General features: G+C 48.4%; 1 long non-coding RNA gene across 1 annotated transcript; it reads right to left on the reverse strand.

Annotated features, from left to right (window-relative positions):
* Positions 1–13593: 13593 nt before the first annotated feature.
* LOC150060282 (uncharacterized) lies at positions 13594–17111 on the reverse strand. The gene is made up of 3 exons (XR_016536125.1): positions 16965–17111; positions 16026–16215; positions 13594–13780 (listed from the first exon to the last, which is right to left on the reverse strand). It is a non-coding gene; the product is annotated as an uncharacterized LOC150060282 (long non-coding RNA).
* Between the last annotated feature and the right edge of the window lie 3779 nt (positions 17112–20890).

The raw sequence follows: 20890 nt of genomic DNA on the forward strand, positions 1-20890 counted from the left end.
GCCTTGAACTTGGGGACTAAGCTCTATCCTTAGCTTCTTCACTCAAGGCTAGCACTCTACCACTTGAGCCACACTTCCATTTGTGGATGTTTGCTGATTCATTGGAGGTGGAGTCTCATGGACTTGCTCACACTGGCTTTGATCCGTGGTCCTCTGATCTCAGCCTTAGATCCTCAACTCTCAGTTCAAACTCAGCTGGGTTTGGATTCTTTGTAGGAGACAGGAATTGCTGAATGATTTTGAGCAGGAGCTGAGGATTGTATGACCTGAAAGCAATCTGCTTGTGGGAAATATTGTGTTTGTCAGATTTCTCTTATCATATTAAATATCTTAGACAATCTAATTTAAAAGAGTAAGAGGGGCAGGGAGCATAGCTAGTGGTAGAGTGCTTGTCTAGCATGCACAAAGCCCTGTACTGGATTCCTTGGTACCACATACTCAGAAAAACCAAAAGAGGCATTTGTGATTCAGGTGGCAGAGCACTAACCTTGAGCAAAAAGTGTCCAAGGACAGTGCTGAGGCCCTGAGTTCAAGCTCCAGAACTAGCAAGAAAAAAAAAAGAGGAAGGGTTTCTGGACACCAGTGGATCATGCCTATAATCCTAGCTACCCAGGAAGCTGAGATCTGGGGATTGTAGTTCATAGCTAACCTGGGAAGAAAAGTCAAGACCCTGTGAGACTTTTTTTTTTTTTTAACTCAGGGCCTGGACACTGTTTCTGAGCTCTTTTTACTCTTTTTCTGGCACAGTGATAGTGGAAAGTGACATCGGATGCTAGGGGAGGAACACAGCTTGGGTCTGGGAAGACTACAGTGCACTTCCAGCGTTTGTGTATGGAGGCAGCCTGCAAGCCACAAAGTCAGATGGCTCAAAGACATCTGAGAATCTGATGACAGCACAGGCTGGAACATAGGTGCTGAGTAAGTAGCTACCACATGCTGGTACATGAGATGGGCTAGGCTTCTTTAGCCAGAGGAGTTGGATAGGTTTTTCTAGGGTTATGAGGGGAGAGGGTCCATGGAGGAGGGCTGTGTTGTAGATGGCAAAGTTCATTTTTTTTTTTTTTGCTAGTCCTAGGGTTTGACCTCAGGGCATGGGCACTGTCGTTGAGCTTTCTCAAGTCTAGAGCTCTACCACTTGAGCCACAGCACCATTTCTGTCTTTTTTTTTCTGTGTATGTGGTACTGAGGAATCGAACCCAGGGCTTCATGCATGCTAGGCGAGCACTCTACCACTAGGCCACAGTCCTGGCCCCCAAAGTTGAATTGGACCAGTACCTGTCACTCTTAAGCCATCTGATCTCTCATTCTAAGCCTTAGCTTCCTCATCTGTGGTGTTAATAAGGAAGCCCTGTGGCCAGTAGACCAGAGGACAGAATGGTCAGTGAGTCCTCAGCACACTTCCTCCGCCCTGCACTCAGCACTGAACACCAGCTCTTCCCAGGCAAGGGCTGCCTCCCCCTAACAACCCTAAGCTGCCTTTCTTGGGGCCCTTATTGTTTTCTGCACCCCAACTGGAGATAGGGCCCTGCAGCTCTGCCTAGCTTCATGCGGGATAAACCATTGTGCATCTTCCGGGTCCTGTAGATTTTTGAACCAGCATGGCCAAAGCTGCCTCTGCCTTGCCACATCTTGGCTGAGTCCAAGCCAGGAGGGTGTGTAGAGCATGGCCTGCCCCTCTCCTTTTTCATTCTGTGTGTGTGTGTGTGTGTGTGTGTGTGTGTGTGTGTGTGTGTATGCGCTACTTCTGGGGCTTGAACTCGGGGGCTATGTGCTGTCCCTGAGCTTTTGTGTTTAAGACTAGTGCTAGGGCAGGGAGTTTAGCCTAACAGACTTCGCTCACACTAGGCAAGCACTCTACCACTAAGCCATAGTCGCAGCCCATTCTCTGTTCATTCTTTATGAGACCTAATTTTCCTCCATCCTTCCCATCCCCACTCCACAAGGCTTCTTATTCTTACCCTACAGCCCCTACTTGTTCCTCCTAGAGAGCAATTTATCACTCCCTAAAAATCACGATGTCCCCAAGCCTCACTCTGCACGTCCCACAATTCCCTTAAGAACTCTGCTCAACATCAGAGTCTGTATTTTCTGATTCTGGCTATATCATGTCCCTTTCCTATAGACATAGAGAAACTCGGAGCAAAATGGAGCCATCAGGGAATTAGGTGAGAGTCATGGAGCTATGCTCATAGGTGACCCAGGGAGGAACTGGGTCTGAGTGGGGGATGGACTACAGGAACCAGAGATTCAACATTAACTTGGGAATAAGGCACAGCCTTAAGATGAAATGAAACTGGCAGTCAGATCCTTGAGGCTGTTCCCTGTAGAAAGTCTATCCATCAAGGCTAGGGTACGACTGAATCTTGTCTTAGAACAAGGAAAAATGTTTCCTGGGGGAAATATAAAAACTGAAAAACCAAAAGTGTTCTTGGAAGCCGAGTGCCGTGGCTCACACCTGTACTCCTAGCTACCCAGGAGGCTGAGACCTGAGGATCAAGGTTCAAAGCCAGCCTGGGCACAAAAGGACCAGAGACTCTTATCTCCAAGTAACCTCTAGAAAATGGGAAGTGGGGCTTGGCTCCAGGGTAGGGCTGTAGGCTTGAGCTGAAGAGCTCAGGGATAGCAACCAGACTGAGTTCAAGCCCCATTACCCATCCCCCTGCAAAAAAAAATTCCTGGAGATAACATCCAAATTTATGATAGACATATGGAAAAGAATTCCTAAGCTTAAAACCAGACACAAAAACATTTCCAGGGGCCAGGAGTTTGGCCTAGTGGTAGAGTGCTTGCCCCCGCATGCATGAAGACCCAGGTTAGATTCCTCAGTACCACATACATGGAAAAAGCCAGAAGTGGTGCTGTGGCTCAAGTGGTAGAGTGCTATGCTAGGTGGATAGTGCTCAGGCTCTGAGTTCAAGCCCCAGGACTGGCAAAAAAAAATTCCACAGTGAACCCCTGAATGCTTGGCTAAACACATGTAAATCATCTCTGAAGCCTTTTTCACAGCCCAGGACACCTAGGACTTCTACAGAAGAAGAGCAGCCCCCTCAGGGTGAACTCACCTGCAGCCACTACAAAGCACAGGAAGAAACAGGCTACTGCAAAGGAGCACACAGTGATAGAAAAGTCACCATCTCAGAAGTGGTGCTGTGGCTCCAGGGATAAGACGCTAGCCTTGAGCTGAAGAGCTCAAGGACAGCGCCTAGGCCCAGAGTTCAAGTCCCATGACTGACAAAAAAAAAAAAGGCATCATCTCCATAAACTTGGGTCAATAGAACCAATGGAGTTAGAAAATTGTTGTGTGATTGTGTGAGACTATGTAGAAGGATGAAAGGGAGAGGAAAGGGAGAAAGAAAGAGGTGAATCATTTTGAAATACATTGCAACTATGAATGAAGCTGGTATAAGGAACATCCATGAAAGCTGTTGACTAATACTGGGTTTGGAGGGCAAGGGAAGAGGAAATAACAGAGGAGGTTATTTTAGTTAAAGATTTGATGTAAATATTGTTCTATATAACATTACATCATATATGTAAAAATGCTCCTTCAATCATATTTATCCTCATGCACTCAAGGCTTGTGCTCTGCCACTTGAGACACAGCACCACTTCTGGCTTTTTCTAAGTATATGGTACCAAGAAATCAAACCCAGGGCTTTGTGCAAGGTAGGCAAGCACTCTACCACTAGGCCACGCTCCCGGCCCATTCATTGCTGGTATTACTCTAATCAAAGAACATTTTACTTCCCTGTCTTTTTTCTTTTTTACTTTTCTTTTTTTCTCAAGGCTAACTCTCTAACACTTGGGCCACAGTTATACTTCTAGATTTTTTTTTTTTGGTGCTTAATTGGAGATAAGAGACTCATGGACTTTCTTGCCTAGGCTGGCTTTGAACCATGATCCTCATAACTCAGCTTCCTGAGTAGTTAGGATTACAGGCATAAGCCACTGGTACCCAGCTATCATTTTTTTAAGTATGTACTAATTACTCCAAGAGATTTCATTACGTTATTTAAGATAAGCATTTCTGATATCCTATGTTTCCTATATAGCTATGATTATAACATAACCTGTCATGCCCAGATCATTTGTTGAGATGGGGGGGGGTCATATTAATTTTTTGTTGTTGTTTTGGAACAGGCTGTCTAGCCTCAAACCTCAATCCTTCCTGATCCTGATCTCTGCCTTTTGAGTAACTGGAATCACAAGCACAAGTCATGCTATCCAGCCCTTTAAATGATTTCTATGAAGGATTAAATTTACTAACGTGGATTATCTGAGTAGGGAGCCTGGCATCTAACAGCCCCTTTACTGACAGCAAGCTAGACTCCTCTCATGACAGGTTGTTCTGGACACTTTACAGTCACCCTGAGGACACTGCAGAAATTGTAGAGGACCATTACAATCTTGACTAGTGGCATACTTGCATACTTGTGTCAGGACCGCTTCTTCATCCTACATCAGATTTAACAAAGTAGCATTCTAAGCAAATAAGCAGTAATGACCCAGCTGCGATATTCGCCCAAGCATAAAGGAATACACTTATCCCAGTGGCTCAGCAGATTTTGTGACTGGTACAGATTTCCAATCCTTCATTTACATGAAGAGCTGTAATTGGTCCTTACGTGAGGCTGGTGACTGGCATATCCTCAAGGCTTATGATTGGTGTGCACCACAATCAACTCATTTGCATGCCACACCTCCTTTGGCTATGGAACCAGGCCGCTTCCCACACTTTCTGAGCATTATCAGGAGATCATCTTCTGCATGACCTCTCCGGCATGTCAGCATTAGGTCCTGATAAAGACTTTCTCCCGTGTGTCTGCAACTTGTCTTTATCACAAGCTGAGCTAGTGACACAAAAAAGTAGCAGCAGCTGGAGGGCCTAGGTGTGGTACACAAAAGAGTCAATGCCAGTACTGAGAAAGCGAAAAGATGACAGAGCTCGGGTGTGAAGGAGAAATCAAGGTCTGGAGACTGTGGATGCTAGCAGCTAGGAAAGTTCCAGAGAACTGGCAAACATTTGGAGCTCAAGGTCTCCTGTTGCCAAGATTGGAGAGCCCTGGTCAGCTGTTTCCACCATTAGCTACTGTAAGAGCCGAAGGCCCTGGTTCCCAAAGTTCAAAAAACCTAGTGTCAGTCACCACAAGCTACTGGCCACTGTTAGCTCTGCTGGGTGTCAAGAACTTTACAAGCCACTGAGTATTGGGATTCTAGGTACCAAAACCCTGTCCTGAGCCCGTGGGACTATGTGAGTCTCTGATCTCAAGAGCTGGGAGCAGTAAGTCTCTAATCTTTGGGACCCCAAACCATAAGTCTCAGAATCTGTTTACTTGGCCTTCAGGTTCTTGACTCTTAAGAGTCCAGAACAGCTCACATCAAAGAAACCACTCTTTGCCTATCTGTAAATTTCCATCAGGATAGTACAAAAGTACCACCTCACCTGGCTGTGACATGAACAGCCATAGATTATGTCAGATTATGTCACTGTAAACATACTTCTGGCTCCCATGGAAAACCATTGTATTACTTTTCCTTTTTTAAAAGAAGGAACAAAATAATCCAAAACTTTAACCATTGAGTGTATAAGCAGGAAAGCCAGAATATTCGATGCCAATGAATTGAAACTATATGGATGGGAAGACAGATCTGCAGAAATTCCTCAGGATATGAAAATCAGAATGTTTTTAAAGGCAGGTTAAGAAGAGACATGGATAATAAAAATAAAAGACCCAAGATGGGTGAATAGCAAGGTGATACTGCAGAAGAGTTAGCAGATATAGTTGCCATTGAGGGCAAAAATAACCATCCATGTGTAAAACTAAGCAGTCATTTGTTTTATCACTACCAATAATAGATAACTTAAAATCAGGCCAGGTACTGGTGACTCATGTCTGTAATTCTAGCTACTCAGAAGGCTGAGATGTGAGGATCAAATCAAGAAGTCAGACCAGGCAGGAAAGTCTATGAGACTCTTTTCTCTAATAAACTACCAAAGAGTTGGAAGTAGAGCTGTGACTCAAGTGGTATCACACTACTCTTGAGCACAAAAGTTCAGGGACAGTGCCCAAGCTCTGAGTTCAAGTCTCAGGATGAGCATGCAAACAAAAAACAATCTCAAATGGGAACAAAATTACAGATGATAAAGCTTGTAAAATGGAGGTGGGTAATTGCAGTTGAAGCTCTGAAAACCCTTAATATTCTTTAGGAAGGGCATAAAGAACATTAATTGTGCCCCCAACTCAGAAATTCATGCTAGAAATCTAAATTAACACTAAAACAACTGACCTGGGGAAAGCAGGCAGGTTGTAAGCCTAGTTTCCCACAAGGCTGATTTTCATGTACTAATGTTACAGCAACTTCACATTGACCCTAAGAGGGATCCACATTTCCACATATCCACAAGTTCAGTCAATCACACACTGAATATTCTAAACATTCTAAAAAATTAAAACTGCATCTCTACATCACTTCCCTCAGCAATGCACTGGCACAGCTGTTTCTATAGCTCTACATCATATGAGGTATTTGAAATCATCTGGAGATGATTTAATGTAGACAGATGCCTGCTTCTCCACAAGTACTGTACCATTTTCAGCAAGGGACTGGAATATTCCTGGGTTTTGGTATCTGTGGAAGTCCTGGAACCAATTCCTTAGGGATACCAACTAACAAATAAATACATTCTCACTTTACAGATAAGAAGAGTGAAGTCTGGAGAGTTAGGTGGCAAGTCCAAGTCTACACGGCTGAGAGTTGATCTAACTTTGACCCCAGGGCCTTTGACTCATGGCCAGGCAGGTGTCTGGCCTCATCTATGGGCCTTGTGCTGTAGAACGGGGTTCAGACCAGAAGCCACCTAGCCAGCAAGGCGGATGTCTGTGTCTGGTTGCCATGTCCCCCATCTGTGGTGGCCCCCTTCATTTCCATAATGGGAAAGAACAGTTTCATGTAGTTTAAAGTCCCATGGGCACCACATTTCAGAGCAGCCCTGCATTATCTCAGTTAATCCGGGAACTGGGTAGGGAAAAAAATGAAAAACAGAAAATGTCTTGACCAGTGAGGGAGTCAGGGCTGGGGTGAGTGGCACTAACCTGCAAGCCCCACTACTTAGGATGCTGAGGCAGGATGACCATTAGAGTCCAGGAATTTGCAACCCTGGGAAGGAAGGGAGGGGCAAGGGAGGAAGGAGGGAGGGAATGCATCCTAGAATATACCTAGCTAATCTTAGCCCTCTAGCCCTCGTAGCCCTTCCAGGCTCCCTATCATGGCTGGCTCTCTCCCTGGATCAGCTGGCCTTCTTGCCTTCCCAGAGGCTAGGTAAGACAGGGTCTTGTGCTGAGTGCAGAGGGCAGATGGATGGAATGAGAAGGAAAGCTAGAGAACCAGGGCCCAAGTCCCGCCCTCCGTGAGCTGATCCTTCTTCAAAGGAGGTGGTCGACTCAGAGAATGCCTGAGCTCCAGACAGTCTTCAGTTCATTGCATGCAAAGACTTTGCTGGCTTTTATGAGATAGCAGTAAATCATAAGTGGTGATCTCTTTTGGATCGAGGCAGAAAACTACAGATGGATGTCAGTTCTGCCCAATCTCCTAGTAATTGTGTGATCTGAGCCCCAATCCTAAATCTCTACAAATCTCAAGCTCAGCAGTGATGGAGAGGTGCAAACTGCTTGGTCTCTGAAGTTAGTCTTGTGTACTGAGAACTGCTTCTTATTTCTAGTGCCTTTCACAAGCTAGAGATAAAGAAATTGAGGTTCCTGAGGTTGGGTAACTTGACCAAGGTCACATATTTAGAAAGTGGTGGAACTTTTCAAAATACTAAACTGGGGAAATGCTCATCATTTGTAGAAAGGTTTTCAAAAAGTCTAAGAACTTTGGTTTCCAGTTAACCCTCTGTTGCCCAGAACAGTGAATTCCCCAGAATACCCTGGAGCCCGTGAGACTGTGTGTATGCACGCACTTGATATTCTGATTAACAGAGCACTTGACAAACAAGCAGACCACAGGAAGAAAAATGTACAGAAACCAGTAACAGCATTCTCTGAATTCAGAGTGGGCTTGGAGATCCCCGGGCCAGAAAAAGCAGCTACTGACTAGGAACAGAGTACTGCATCCACCACCATTAGTGGCACAGCAGCCATGAGGCCCAAGATCATGAGATCCTGAGTTCAAGTCCTGGCACACAGACAGACAGACACATACACACGTATACTTACTCAGGGCCTGAGCACTGTCCTGGGCTTTCTCAAAGCTAGAGCTCTACCACCTGAGCCACGGCACCATTTCCAGCTTTTTCTATGTATATGGTACCAAAGAATTAAACCCAGGTCTTTGTGCATGTTAGGCAAGCACCGACCATTTTCTAGAAGACAAGAGCTCCCTTCATCTCTAGGGATAAACTATGCCCAGATCACTTATCATCACAATATTGAATATCTTGGGTCACTTATCACAATATTGAATATCTTCTGGGTCAGGTGCAGCAAGCCCCCAGAGAGGCCTGAGCAGCATAAGCCCACCTTTATCCCTCTCCAGGAGACCTCTCCAGATCACAACTGTTAGTGACCTTCTAGGTTGTGCTATGTCAGCCCCACCCTGGAGTGTTGTCCTGAAGCCTAGGATGACAGGTGGCAGGCTGGTGTATTCCTCTGTCTAGGCTCAGCTGACTGTGCATGCTCTTGACCTTGGCTGTTCTAGGTGTTCGTCCTGGATGCCCTGTGGCATCCAGTCAGCCATCTTGCTGTCTATAGGATTCTTCCATGAAAGTGCAGCTGTGTGCCAACCTGCCTGGGATCGTAAGATGGTCCTGCTTACAGGGAGAATTTTGTGTTGAGCTAGCAGCTAGGTACAAGCGGCCTAGCTGGACCAGGTGTTCTGGGCAGCCAGGGAGATGAGCCAGCAGCATCTCCTTCCCACACCTGTCCTGTGGTCAGGACAATCGAAGCCAGAGAGCTCCAGAGTTGGCAGATCCATCACCACCCCTGACTGAGGAGCAACCTGTAGCTGAGTCTGCTCACAGGTGACCTTCAGAATGAGTGAACTAAGTAAGGAGAGCCCTGAGGTCTCCACTTGACCGACTCTATCCTGCCAGGTCAACCTAAAAGCAAAGCAAAACAAAAGAAAACAATTAGGAGGCTGGGTATTGATGGCTCATGCCTGTAATCCGAGCTCTTCAGGAGGCAGAGACCTGAGGATCACAGTTTGAAGTTAGTGAAACTCTTACCTCCATTTAACTAGCAAAAAAACTGAAAGGGGCGCTGTGGCTCAAGTGGTAGAGTGTCAGCAAAAAAAGCAAAGCGATGGGGCTGGGAATATGGCTTAGTGGTAGAGTGTTTGCTTAGCATGCATGAAGTCTTAGGTTCAATTCCTCAGTACCATAAAACCAGAAAAGGCCAGAAGTGGTGCTGTGGTTCAAGTGATAGAGTGCTAGCCTTGAGCAAAAGAAGCACAAGGACAGTGCACAGGCCCTAAGTTCAAGACCCAGGATTAACCGGTACACACACACACACACACACACACACACACACACACACACACACACGGGTAAAAAAACTATAGATCAATATTCTCTCATTAATTTGGGTCTCTGATTGACCACTCTCATGCTGGGCTAAGGATGAGAGCTACCAGGCCAAAGGTCTGGATGTTGGATGAGTGGCGGGGGAAGTAAGTATCAGGAGCAGGCGCAGTGTAGGCACTGGCAGGAGTGTGGTACCTATTTGATTTCTTTTCAAGTTGGCTTCAAGCTGGTCTCCATAAAAGGCTGGGTATGGTTTCTTGGTTTATTTGTTTTTGCCAGCTCTGGGTCTTGAACTCAGAGTCCTATACTTTTGCTTAGCTTTTTCCCCTCCTCTTAAGGCTAGTGTTTTACCACTTTAGCCACATTTCCACTTCTGGCTTTTTGTTGGTTAGTTGGAGATTAGAGCCTCTTGGATTTGTCTGCCCTGCCTGAACTCCAACACTGAACCTCAGCTCTTCAGTCTCCCGAGCAGCTGGGGTTACAGGAGCAGGCAGGGTGCACAGGTTCTAAGAGAGGGGACACCACCTGGAACAGCAGTATTAGGTTCCAGACATTTCCCCACTTCTGTCCTACCAGGTGTGTACCACGTTGCCAGCTGGTGGGCAAGACACAGTAAAGGGGACAAAGACAGGAGAAGGGCTGGGTGTAACCCTAGCTACTCAGAGGGTTGAGATCTAAGACTCCAGTGTTCAAAGCCAGCCCCCGGCAGAAAAATCCATGAGAGCCTTATCTTTAATTAACCACCAAAAAGCTGCAAGTGCAGTTGTGGTCCAAAGGGTAGAGCACTAACTAGCCTTGAGCGTGAAAGCTGAGAGACAATGGCCGGGCTCTGAGTTCAAGTCCTGGGACCCACAAACACAAACCAAGCAAAACCAAGAGGAGAAAGTCCCTGGGCAGTCTGACTTGAGCACGGCAGGGCAGAGGCTGATACGAGGGCCCTGCCCCTCCCCAGGCCCCGCCCCTGCCCAGGCCGCCCGCCCTCCCGTCGGTCCCCCGCTTCCAGATTCCTTTTCTGGGTGGAAAGCGGAGCTGCGCGGAGCCCGGGGCTTTCGGCGCGGCGCCGGGGCCCGCGGTGCCCCCGCCCTGGGGCTCCCGCCCGGCAGCCGCTGGGCCCCAGAGAGATATTGGCAGCCCTGGCTAACCGAATTTTTCTTTCGGTTTGAGCCAGCTCCCCCTTCTGACTCAGATCCGGTGGGCGAGGAAGGCGATTTCCGATCGGGGGAGGGGGCGATCGGGAGGCGCCCCCATCCCCCACCCCTCCCCGCCCCCTCCCGCCCCCCGCCGCCCCTCTCCCGTCCCCCGCCCCCTCCCTCCAGCCCCCTCCCCGCCCCCTCCCGCCCCCCGTCCCCCGCCCCCTCCCCCGCCCCCCGTCCCCTCCCTCCCCCCCGTCCCCCGCCCCCTCCCCCCCGTCCCCCGCCCCCTCCCCGCCGCGGCTCCCCGGACCGGCACCCTCCAAGCCCGCGCTCGAAGCCTGCGGCCCGGAGACTTGATCTAGATCGGCTGAGCACGCGCTGGAGTCACCAAAACAGAAACGCGTGGAAAGAATAGGCGCTTCCTCGCCCTGCCGCACGGCCCAGCCTCGCCAAGAAAGTGGGCCTCCGAGGCCTCCCACCCGCTCCCCAGACACGAGTAGGGGCTCTCGGGCCTCTGCTCCCCACCCTGCGCACCGCACCGCAGATTCCCAGCCCTGATTCCAATCCCCGGGGACTCAAAGCTGCCCAGCTGTTTTGGGCAGCATTTTTTTTTTTTTTGCCAGTCCTGGGCTTGAGCTCAGGGCCTGAGCACTGTCCTTGGACTTTCTCAAGGCTAGAGCTCCACCACTTGAGCCTCAGCACCACTTCTGGCTTTTTTCTATGCATGTGGTACCGAGGAATCGAACCCGGGTCTTCGTGCATGCGAGGCAAGCGCTCTACCACTAGACCAAACTCCAGTACCCGCAGCATTTTTTTTTTCTCAGCAGCTCACAGTTCTGCTTCTTGCTCCCCCAACTGACTCATCTGGAGAGGTGGGGATTTCTGAGCTGTTTCAAAACTTACCCAGAATATTAGGGGTTTCATGCAGTCCTTGTTTATTTAAAAAAAAAAAAGCCCCAAAGCCAACAAAATAGGACACATCAGAGCAGAAGGAGAGGGGAAGGAGGAAGGGGTCTTTTAAGACTTAATGGACTCAGGAGTTGGAACCCAGGCTTCTTGGCACCACCACCCTCCCTTCCCCAGCTTTGGCCTATCCTATGCTGTGTGCTTGGCCCTGGGCTGTAAGTGCTAATAATATTTATGAAGTGCTTTCTCTACCCAGGCATACTTCTAATGCCTATAAGAAAAATCCCACCTAAGCACATATCACTAACTTAGAGGTCAGTTATCATCCTTAGATAGGGACATCCTTAGCATGGGAGATTTAATGGATTTGGGGGAAAGATGCTCACAGCTTCCCCCACTGTGCTAAATCACATCCTGCCCAACCATAGAGTTTGGCCTCAGACAGACACTGGAGAGAGGTTGCTGAATGTCTCCAGTCTTTCTCCTAAAGAAATGTTGTTCCAGAAAGCCATGGCCCACCAGCATCGAGGGATCCAGACCTGGATCATGCTCATCCCCTCCCATCCAGTACCCTAGAGCCAAGAGCAGGGGGCGACCATTCGGTGCCAGAGTCACCCAGCCTGGAAACACCGATGACCTCAGGCCTCGAGGACCATAAAGTCCTCCCTTAGACAATCAGGAGGTGCTGCCTGAGCTGGTTATAGGTGCTGGAGGAAGAAGGTGGCCCATGGAGTAGGTATCAGGCTTCCCCTCCCTTTCTCTCTTCCCAGCCATTCATTCCCCTTCTAGGGGTCCTCAGTGAGCTGCTCTCACTTCCTCATCCTTCTTCCTGAATCCTTGACTTACCACCCCCAAGACCTCCTGAGCCCACCATGAGACCTCAGACAACTTCCTTCCCATTCAGAGACTCTCATGTCTTCTTTTGGTCTGGGAGTCCTGGCTCCACAGGTGGCATGGTTCAGTCAGCTAGGAAGCGGGTATTTATGGAAGAGATGCTCAGTACTGCTGGCCTGTCATGTAGGGAATGGGTCTGACCACAGGAACATGGTGGGACAAATGTGACAGCAGAGGATACTGGAAGCACTGGGGTACAGAGGTACTGGATACCTTACTTCATGTGGAGCCTTGAAGGCTGAGCCAAAGAACACTCACAGAGCAGACCTGCGGGAGTTAACAAGTCAGAAAGGGCATGATGGCCCAGGAACAGCATGTAAAGACACTTGATCATTAGTGTGGTGGGTATTGGGCTACAGCCTCCCCAGATCGCTGAATATGACAGGGAGGTATGATACCATGACTTTGGGTGGCAAAATGGCCTGGCACTGCAGGACAACTTAGACGCAGGTCCATCGTGGGTTCTTTCTGCCCAGTGCTGATTCAAATGTTGTCCCAACGTCAGCACCAAGGGCAGAGCACAAACCCCTGTGGCAGTCACCGGGAGGATAACATCTACGTGATGAAAATGGAAGCCTAATCTTCAGGTGTAGGATAGGGTAGGGGGAACCATGGAGGAATTCTGAAATCTTGGAACCAATGGAGCCAGAACTCCTCCAAGCCTGAAGGCTTTCATCTTCAAATTTTGCAAACTCTAGGTATGGTAGCACACCTGCAATCCCAACTGCTAGAAGACCAAGGAAGGAGTGTCATGGCATGAATTCAAAGCCAGTCTCAAACAAATAATGTTCTATGAGTTCATTTGGTCAACAAGGATTGGAGAAATTCATTCTCCTCAAAGCCTGGTTTCTAATATTGAAGGGGTGAATGGGAACTTCTCAGCAATCATTAAAAAAAACCAACAACTCTGTAAACAAACAAAAATCTAGGAGTGTGGCCTGGTGGTAGAGTGCTTGCCTAGCATGCACGAAGTGCTAGGTTCGATTCCTCAGTACCACATACTCAGAAAAAAAGCCAGAAGTGGTGCTGTGGCTCAAATGGCAGAGTACTAGCCTTGGGCAAAAGTGTCGAAGGACAGTGCCCAGGACCCAAGTTCAAGCCCTAGGACTGGCAAAAACAAAACAAAACAAACAAACAAACAAAACACCAAACCTCTGTATTTGGACATCATAGCCTGATCCTGGAGTCTAGGGGAAAACCTAAGGATCTTGGATGTACTGCTTGAAGCCTGGAAAACTGATTGGGTGTGGAGTCTCAGGTGCCATCTTCAGATTCCTATGGCTCAGGTTGAAGGCTTACTCAGTTTAAGGGTGAGCAGATGACAGCACTGAGGAGAGAAATAGAATGTGGTCAGGGTTTGGTCCCTGGTATAGAGAAAGGCCAATTATATTAAGAAATGGGTGGGCCTATGTGTGTTGAGGGGAACATATTATTTAAATATCATTTTTTTCTTCCCCAGTGGTGGGGCTTGAACTCTGGGCCTGGGCCCTGTCCCTGAGCTTTTCAGCTCAAGGCTAGCACTCTACTATGTTGAGCCACAGCACCATTTCTGGTTTTCTGGTGATAAGAGTCTCATGGACCTTCATGCCCAGGTTGGCTTTGAACCACCATCCTCAGATCTCAGCCTCCTGAGTAGCTAGGATTATAGGAGGGAGCCACCATACCGGGCTTATAGTTTGGGTTTATTTAGAGTATAACTCCAAAGCATTCTTGTGTTGACATGCAGTCTCATTATGAGGTACTGTGGACCGTTGGTATCCACTGGAACCATTAGAATCACTCAAATGCTCAGCTCAGGATGTATACAGTTGCACACTGTACTGTGGATATTTAATTCACTTTTCCCGTAACATCATTTGACTTCTGCTAAAGACATTCTGCCTTTCAACAAACCTAAAATTTTCCCTTGATCACTTTTACGTTACTTGTGGGGTACCATTTACATTTTGGAGGGGGGGCTTCACAAAAATTAACAACCCTGACTAATAACTCAGGACTGAGTGTCTTACATCATCTGAGCTGATGTATGCAGGAATTTAAATTTTCAATTTTGAAATGTTTTACTTAATTTCTTTGAAGCCAGGCACTGGTGGCTCATGTGTATAATTTTAGCTACTCGGGAGGCTGAGATCTGAGAATCGGCTTGAAGCCAGAACAGGCAGAAAATTCCAAGAAATCCTGGATGCAGTGTCTCACACCTGTAATCCTAGCTACTCAGGAGGCTGAGATCTGAGGATTGAAGTTCAAAGTCAGCCCAGGCACAAAAGGACCTGAGACTCTTATCTCCACTTGAACGGGAAGTGGGGCTCGGCTCAAGGGTAGGGTGGTAGCCTTGAGCTGAAGAGCTCAGGGACAGTGCCTACGCTGAGTTCAAGCCCCTGTGAGATTTTTGTTTTTTGACAGTCCCAGACCTTGAACTCAGGGCCTGGGCACTGTCCTTGGGCTTTCTCAAGGATAGAGCTCTACCACTTGAGTCACAGCACCATTTCTGGCTTTTTTCTTTGTATGTGGTACTGAGGAATTGAACCGGGGTCTTTGTGCATGCTAAGCAAGCACTCTACCACTAGGGCAAACTCCCAACCTCCCATCAGATTTATATATCCAATTGAACAGCAAAAATCCAGAAGTAGAGCTGCGACCTAGTGATGAGTGCCATCCTTGAGCAGAAAAGCCAAATGAGAGTACAAGAGCCTGAATTCAAACCCCAGTACTAGCACACACACAAAAAGCAATTTATTTGGCCACAGTTTGTAAAAAGTGTGCCTAATAAATCTGTCAAGAAGGTGGTTTGACAATGTTAGGAAGGTGGAAACAATCTCTGGTGTTTGGAGATGGGAGCCTGGAGAGGAGATAGGACTAGATAAAGATGACCAAGGCAGAGCCCCCAAAACTGAATGCTGACAGATTTCTAACAAGAGGGGTGCCCACAAACCTGCAATCCTAGCCACTTAGGAAGTGGAGATCTGGGGAATCTCAGCTCAGAGCTGCTTCAGACATATAAGTTGGCCAGATTCCTTCTTACCTAATGGCTGGGCACGGTGGCACATGCCTATTATTCTAGCTATGGGAAGCACAATGACAAGTTGTAGTGACGTATGTCTGCCATCCCTAGCAACATGGAAAAGGATAAGTTGATGATCACAGCCTAGTCCCTTGTCACATGATGCTTTGTGCCTTCCTGGGACTCTGCCAACAAGGCCGCTAGATGTGGCCGCTCAGTCTTGGCTCTCCAGAACTGTGAGCAGACATAAACCTATCCTCTTTATATCTCACCCAGTTGGTGGTACTGTGTTGTTGAGACCAGAGAGCAGACTGATATACACAGAATCTGCCCTGTCAGGTGTCATTTCCTGGTACTACCATCACCACAAGATTACAACCATTTGTCAAAGGCCTTTTTCTCACCTTCAAAGTAATCCTCACCCTCAAAGTTAGCTACTACTAACACCCTTTGCCCATGGAAAAAACAGGGTGAGAGATGGTGACTAACTCATCACAGGTCCCCCAACCTGCAAGAAGGGCACCAGGACTTCAGGATGTCTCCCTAGCTCAAGAATCGGGGAGTTTTTCACCTTGATTGCCTAAACTCTCTTCAAGGAGTTTGGAGCAGAGCTGGGCCCATCACAAGCACAGTTTGGGGCCACTGTGTGGGAAGCCAGCGGGAAGTCTCTGGATCTCTTTGACCATCTCTGCCAAGCGTCTGGAAAGTGTCAAGAAAGTGTCCTTTTCTTGGAGAGGATTCATGTTGGCTCTACAGGGAGGCTGAAGGGATGGGTTGTTGGAGGCCAAGGAAAACTTCTGGAATAGCCCAACTTAGTTTCCTGGTTCTCACAGTCCCATCCTCAGGACGCCAAAATCAGCACTGGCTGTCACCTTTAGCCCTCCTCCTCCCCAACCCCCTAGGGTTTGCCCTCCTAAGATAGGACAACGAAAGAGAAAGGGAGGCCTGCGAATATGGCTTCATGGTAGAGTGCTTGCCTAGCATGCTTGAGGCCCTGGGTTCGATGCCCTGAGTTCAAGACCTAGGACGGGGGGGGGGGGGGGGTGGAGAAAAGGAAAACATGAAAAGCAATCTCCTTTTCCTTTGGGAAGCAAGTCTAGGAGGGAGATCAGAGCCCTTGCGGCGGATGAGGGGCCCTCCTCACCCCTCTCCGCATTTCTAGGCTAGTCCCCAGACTATCCAGACCTCCAGCGGGGAGCACTGAAAAAGAGGGGTCCCTGTCCCCTCCAGTCCCTTCTTCCTCTTCCTCCGGGGCCTACCAGGCCCCCTCTCCCTCCCCGCCTCCCGCCCCGACCCCCAGACCCCGACGACGAGGTAGGAGGAGGCCTGGCGGGGGCCTGGCCGGCCGCTCCGGGCCGCCGCGAGCTAACCGGCTGCCGGCCGGGGCCGGGCCGAGGCGGGCTGGCAGCGCCCGGGCGGGCGGGCAGGCCGAGCGGCCGCGCTGGGCCCCGGCCGGCCCCGGAGCCCGCGGCGCCCGCTCTGATGTAAGCTGATATTTTAATTCTCTTACAAGGAATGGTGTTTAGAGAAATGACTTAACCGGATTACTCATTGTCCATAATGACTTGGCCCGGCTCCGAGGCTATTCCTAGACGTGACGCTGGAGGCTTCGGTTCTTCCCTCACGTTGGCTACCCGCTTTTCACCCTCGCTCTGCCCCCGCCCCGCCACGAAGCTACAACGTGCTGAACAAGAGCCACGCCCCTCCACGCCCTCCTTGCAAGGCATCCTGGGAGATGTAGTTCTCTCCTGTCCCAAGGCACGCCCCCTTTGCTTTAACACCCCCCCCCCACACACACACACATACCTCATCCTATTATCACTGCTACTCTGAGCATTGGTCAGGGTCCGGTCCAGCAGACATCACTTGATCGCCGTATGCCTCAGTTCATGCATATATCAAACTAAAACTAAAATGCCAACTAAAATGCTACTTATTTTTTCTTGTTTTTTATTTTGCCAGTCCTGGGCTTGAGCTCAGGGCCTGAGCACTGTCCTTGGATTTTCTCAAGGCTAGAGCTCTACCACTTGAGCCTCAGCACCACTTCTGGCTTTTTTCTATATATGTGGTACCGAGGAATCGAACCTGGGTCTTCGTGCATGCTAAGCAAGCACTCTACCACCTGGCCAAACGACCAGCCCTAAAATGCTACGTGTTTAAGTTACTTGATTAAGTGGCGGGACCCAGCTTGGTTAAAATTTTCCTGTCCTGTGCATTTTGAGCCCCACTAGAGAATCACTACTTCGTAACATTAACCCAAAGAATCAGGCTGTAGTTACTCTGATCCTCACAGGACTCATCCCCAGCCCTTCCGTACTCCTGGCCTGGCTGAACCCACGAATGTTTGGACCAGCACTTACTCTGTTCCACAGTGTCCTCTAGGCTAGTCTGGTGACAAATATGCTCCCCACTTCCTAGGCTGGGGTGACATGAGATGAAATGACCCAGGCAAGCATCTAATGCAGTGTCTGATAAACTCTGTACTGACCTCCAGTGCCGGTCCAGGGAATGTCTGTGCTCTGCAATTGAAGGAGTTAGTGACAGATTCTGGGAAGCTTCTGCCATTGGCAAAGGTGATGTCTTCCCTTCCACTAAGCTAGGAACTTTGTTCTGGTTTGGTGGGCATATCTTGATGTCTAGCTCAGTGCCAACACACAGTAGACCCACACAACAAATGAACAACTGGAGCATTACCCCTGCTTTCCAGATGAGTTGTTTCAGGCTCCGAGAGGTTGGGTGATTTGTCTAAGGCCACACAGTTGGGCTGGGTTTGAGTGCAGACCAACCCCCAGATTTTCTTTCCTCTCATCAGGAAAATTCAACTTTCCCCTTCCAGGACTCAGAAAGTTCAGAATCTTGGGTTTCTGTGGCGTGAAGTAGGGGTGTTAGGAGGACACGCCCCCCCTTAGCTAGTCCTAACCTATCAAAGGAAGCTGCTCCAGCTGTGTGCCAGGGCTCACACCTGTAATCCTAGCTACTCTGAAGGCTGAGATCTGAAAATCGTGGTTCAAAGCCTGCCAGCCCAGGCAACAATTAACCACCCCCAAACCAGAGGTGGCCCTGTGGCTCAAGTGGTAGAGCACTACCAGCCTTGGGTACAAAGAGGTTGAGGGATAGCAGCCAGGCACCAAGTATTTAAGCCCCAGAACTGACCCCTCCCCCCTCAGCCGCCAAAAAAACCCCAAAACCCAAAACAAACAAACAAAAGGAAACTGTTCCCCATCCAGCTGCAAGGCTGGGCCAGGGGATGTGGGAAGGCTGGCTTTCATGAGCTCCAAGAAGAGTATTCATCGCTCTGTCCAGCGAGAAGTGGGTCTCTGGTGATCTGAGCTGAGCCCTACCCCAGCACCCCACCTCTCCTCTTCTTCATCCCCACCAGTTCCCCAAAGGCCACAGCTATTCTTGTCTTTTTCTAAAAGAGACATTTGACACCATGAGCCAATTTTTTCCATTCCTGAGCTTGGGTATGGTCTATTTCGAGCAGTTGTTTTCCATGGTGAAGCAGGCTTTTCCTGGAGAGCTAGCATGGGATGGGGAGTGAAGGGGGAGGGGGGGAGGGGGGAAGAGGCAGGGACAGCATTAAAAACACTTCCCACTTCAAGTCCTTTGAAAAAAGCCCTGGGGGCATTTTGCAACTGCTGAGCCTGGGAACAGGGCTTCTCTGGGCAGAAAGCTGGCTGTGTGTTCAGTTTTCTGGGCACTTAATGGCTTTGCTGGCCCCAGAGGAAGCAGTGGCCTTGACTTTGCTATGTGACCTTGGGTAGCTCATTAGTCAGATGGCCAGATGACCTTGAATGGCTGAAAACACTCCCAAAGTCAACTTTTCTTCCTTGAAATGGGCCAAGGAGAGGAATTTAGAAGGCAGCTTTAAAGCTGTGTGCCAGAGGCTCATACATGTAATTCTGGAGGATTACTGAGCAGTCTGAGATTTGAGGATAGAGATTAGAAGCCATCTAGGGTTGGAAATTCTGTGACACTTTCATCTTCAACTAACTACTACTACTCCAGAAGTGGCACTGTGGCAAAGGGACAATGCCCAGACCCTGAGTTCAATTCCTATTACCCATACAACAGCAACAACAACAAAAGCAGCCTTAGCTAAGTTCATCCTGAAAGTGTTCTTTTAAAAAAATATATGGGGGCTGGGAGTTTGGCCTAGTGGTGGAGTGCTTGCCTAGCATCCACGAAGACCTGGGTTTGATTTCTATGCATCACATACATAGAAAAACCAGAAGTGGTGCTGTGGCTCAAGTGGCAGAGTGCTTATTTTGAGGAAAAAGCCAAAGGACAGTGCTCAGACCTTGAGTTCAAGCCCCAGGACAGGAAAAAAATGCAAAAAAAAAATAATAAGGACTATTAAGAAATCAGATCTGGGCCGGGATTTTGGCCTAGCAGTAGAGTGCTTGCCTACCATGCACGAAGACCCCGGTTTGATTCCTTAGTACCACATACATAGAAAAAGCTGGAAGTGGTGCTGTGGTTCAAGTGGTAGGGCAATAGCTTTGAGGAAAGTCCAAGGACAGTGTTCAGGCCCTGAGTTCAAGCTCCAGGACTGGCAAAAAACAACAACAAAAAAGAAACAGAGAGAGAGAGAGAGAGAGAGAGAGAGAGAGAGAGAGAGAGAGAGAGAGAGAGAGAGAGAGAGAGGGAGAGAGAGAGAGGCAATCAGATCCACTATAGCAGATCTCTAGAAATCTCTAGAAATGCACGTAGCTGAGCAGTCAAGAGAGAAAAACTAACCTATACTGTAATTGGGCAGATCCCTAAGATCTGTTATGGAAAGTAACAATTAGCACTGAATTATTTAAACAGTACAGCTACATCTTTTACTGCACCATGGATACATGTATTGGTGAATATACATAGAGAATATTCTAGAAGATTTTATCCATCTGATAATGAAGGTACTGCCAGACTGATATATAGTCTTGAAATTTCTACAGCAAGTGTGTGTTTATGTATGAGTGGTGGTTTGTTTTTCTTCTGGAGACACACAGAGGCGTGAAGACCTTGAGGGAATGGGTAGCCCTCTATGGCTATCCAGGTCTGGAATCCTGTGGTTTGGAGGGTGGAAGAGGAGAGTGACTGTGGAGATGTATGAGATAGAAGCTTAGGCAATGAGAATGTTATGCTTTAGGGAGGCAAATGGAGATATCATTTCTCAGCAGGAATTTATTGGCTGCTGTAAATTACTTTCTCTTGCAAATAGTTGCCTCAGGAGGCAATTAAATTTAGATCATATTGTTCCTAGGTTGGTCATGCAGGTGTTGACTTGCTGGGGCTTTGCACAACAGCCCCTGTCTGTAAGACTGCTTGACTGCCTGGATGATAAGGTTGTAAGTTCTGAATCCAGATATGGAACCCAGGAAGGAAGAGTTAGCCCAGACTGCGACCCCAAGGGCAGCATTCAGGTCTCCATACTGAACCTGGTCTCAT

The sequence above is a fragment of the Megascapheus bottae genome, chromosome 7 (assembly GCF_031878675.1).
Source record: "Megascapheus bottae isolate mThoBot1 chromosome 7, mThoBot2.hap1, whole genome shotgun sequence".
Lineage (NCBI taxonomy): Eukaryota > Metazoa > Chordata > Mammalia > Rodentia > Geomyidae > Megascapheus > Megascapheus bottae.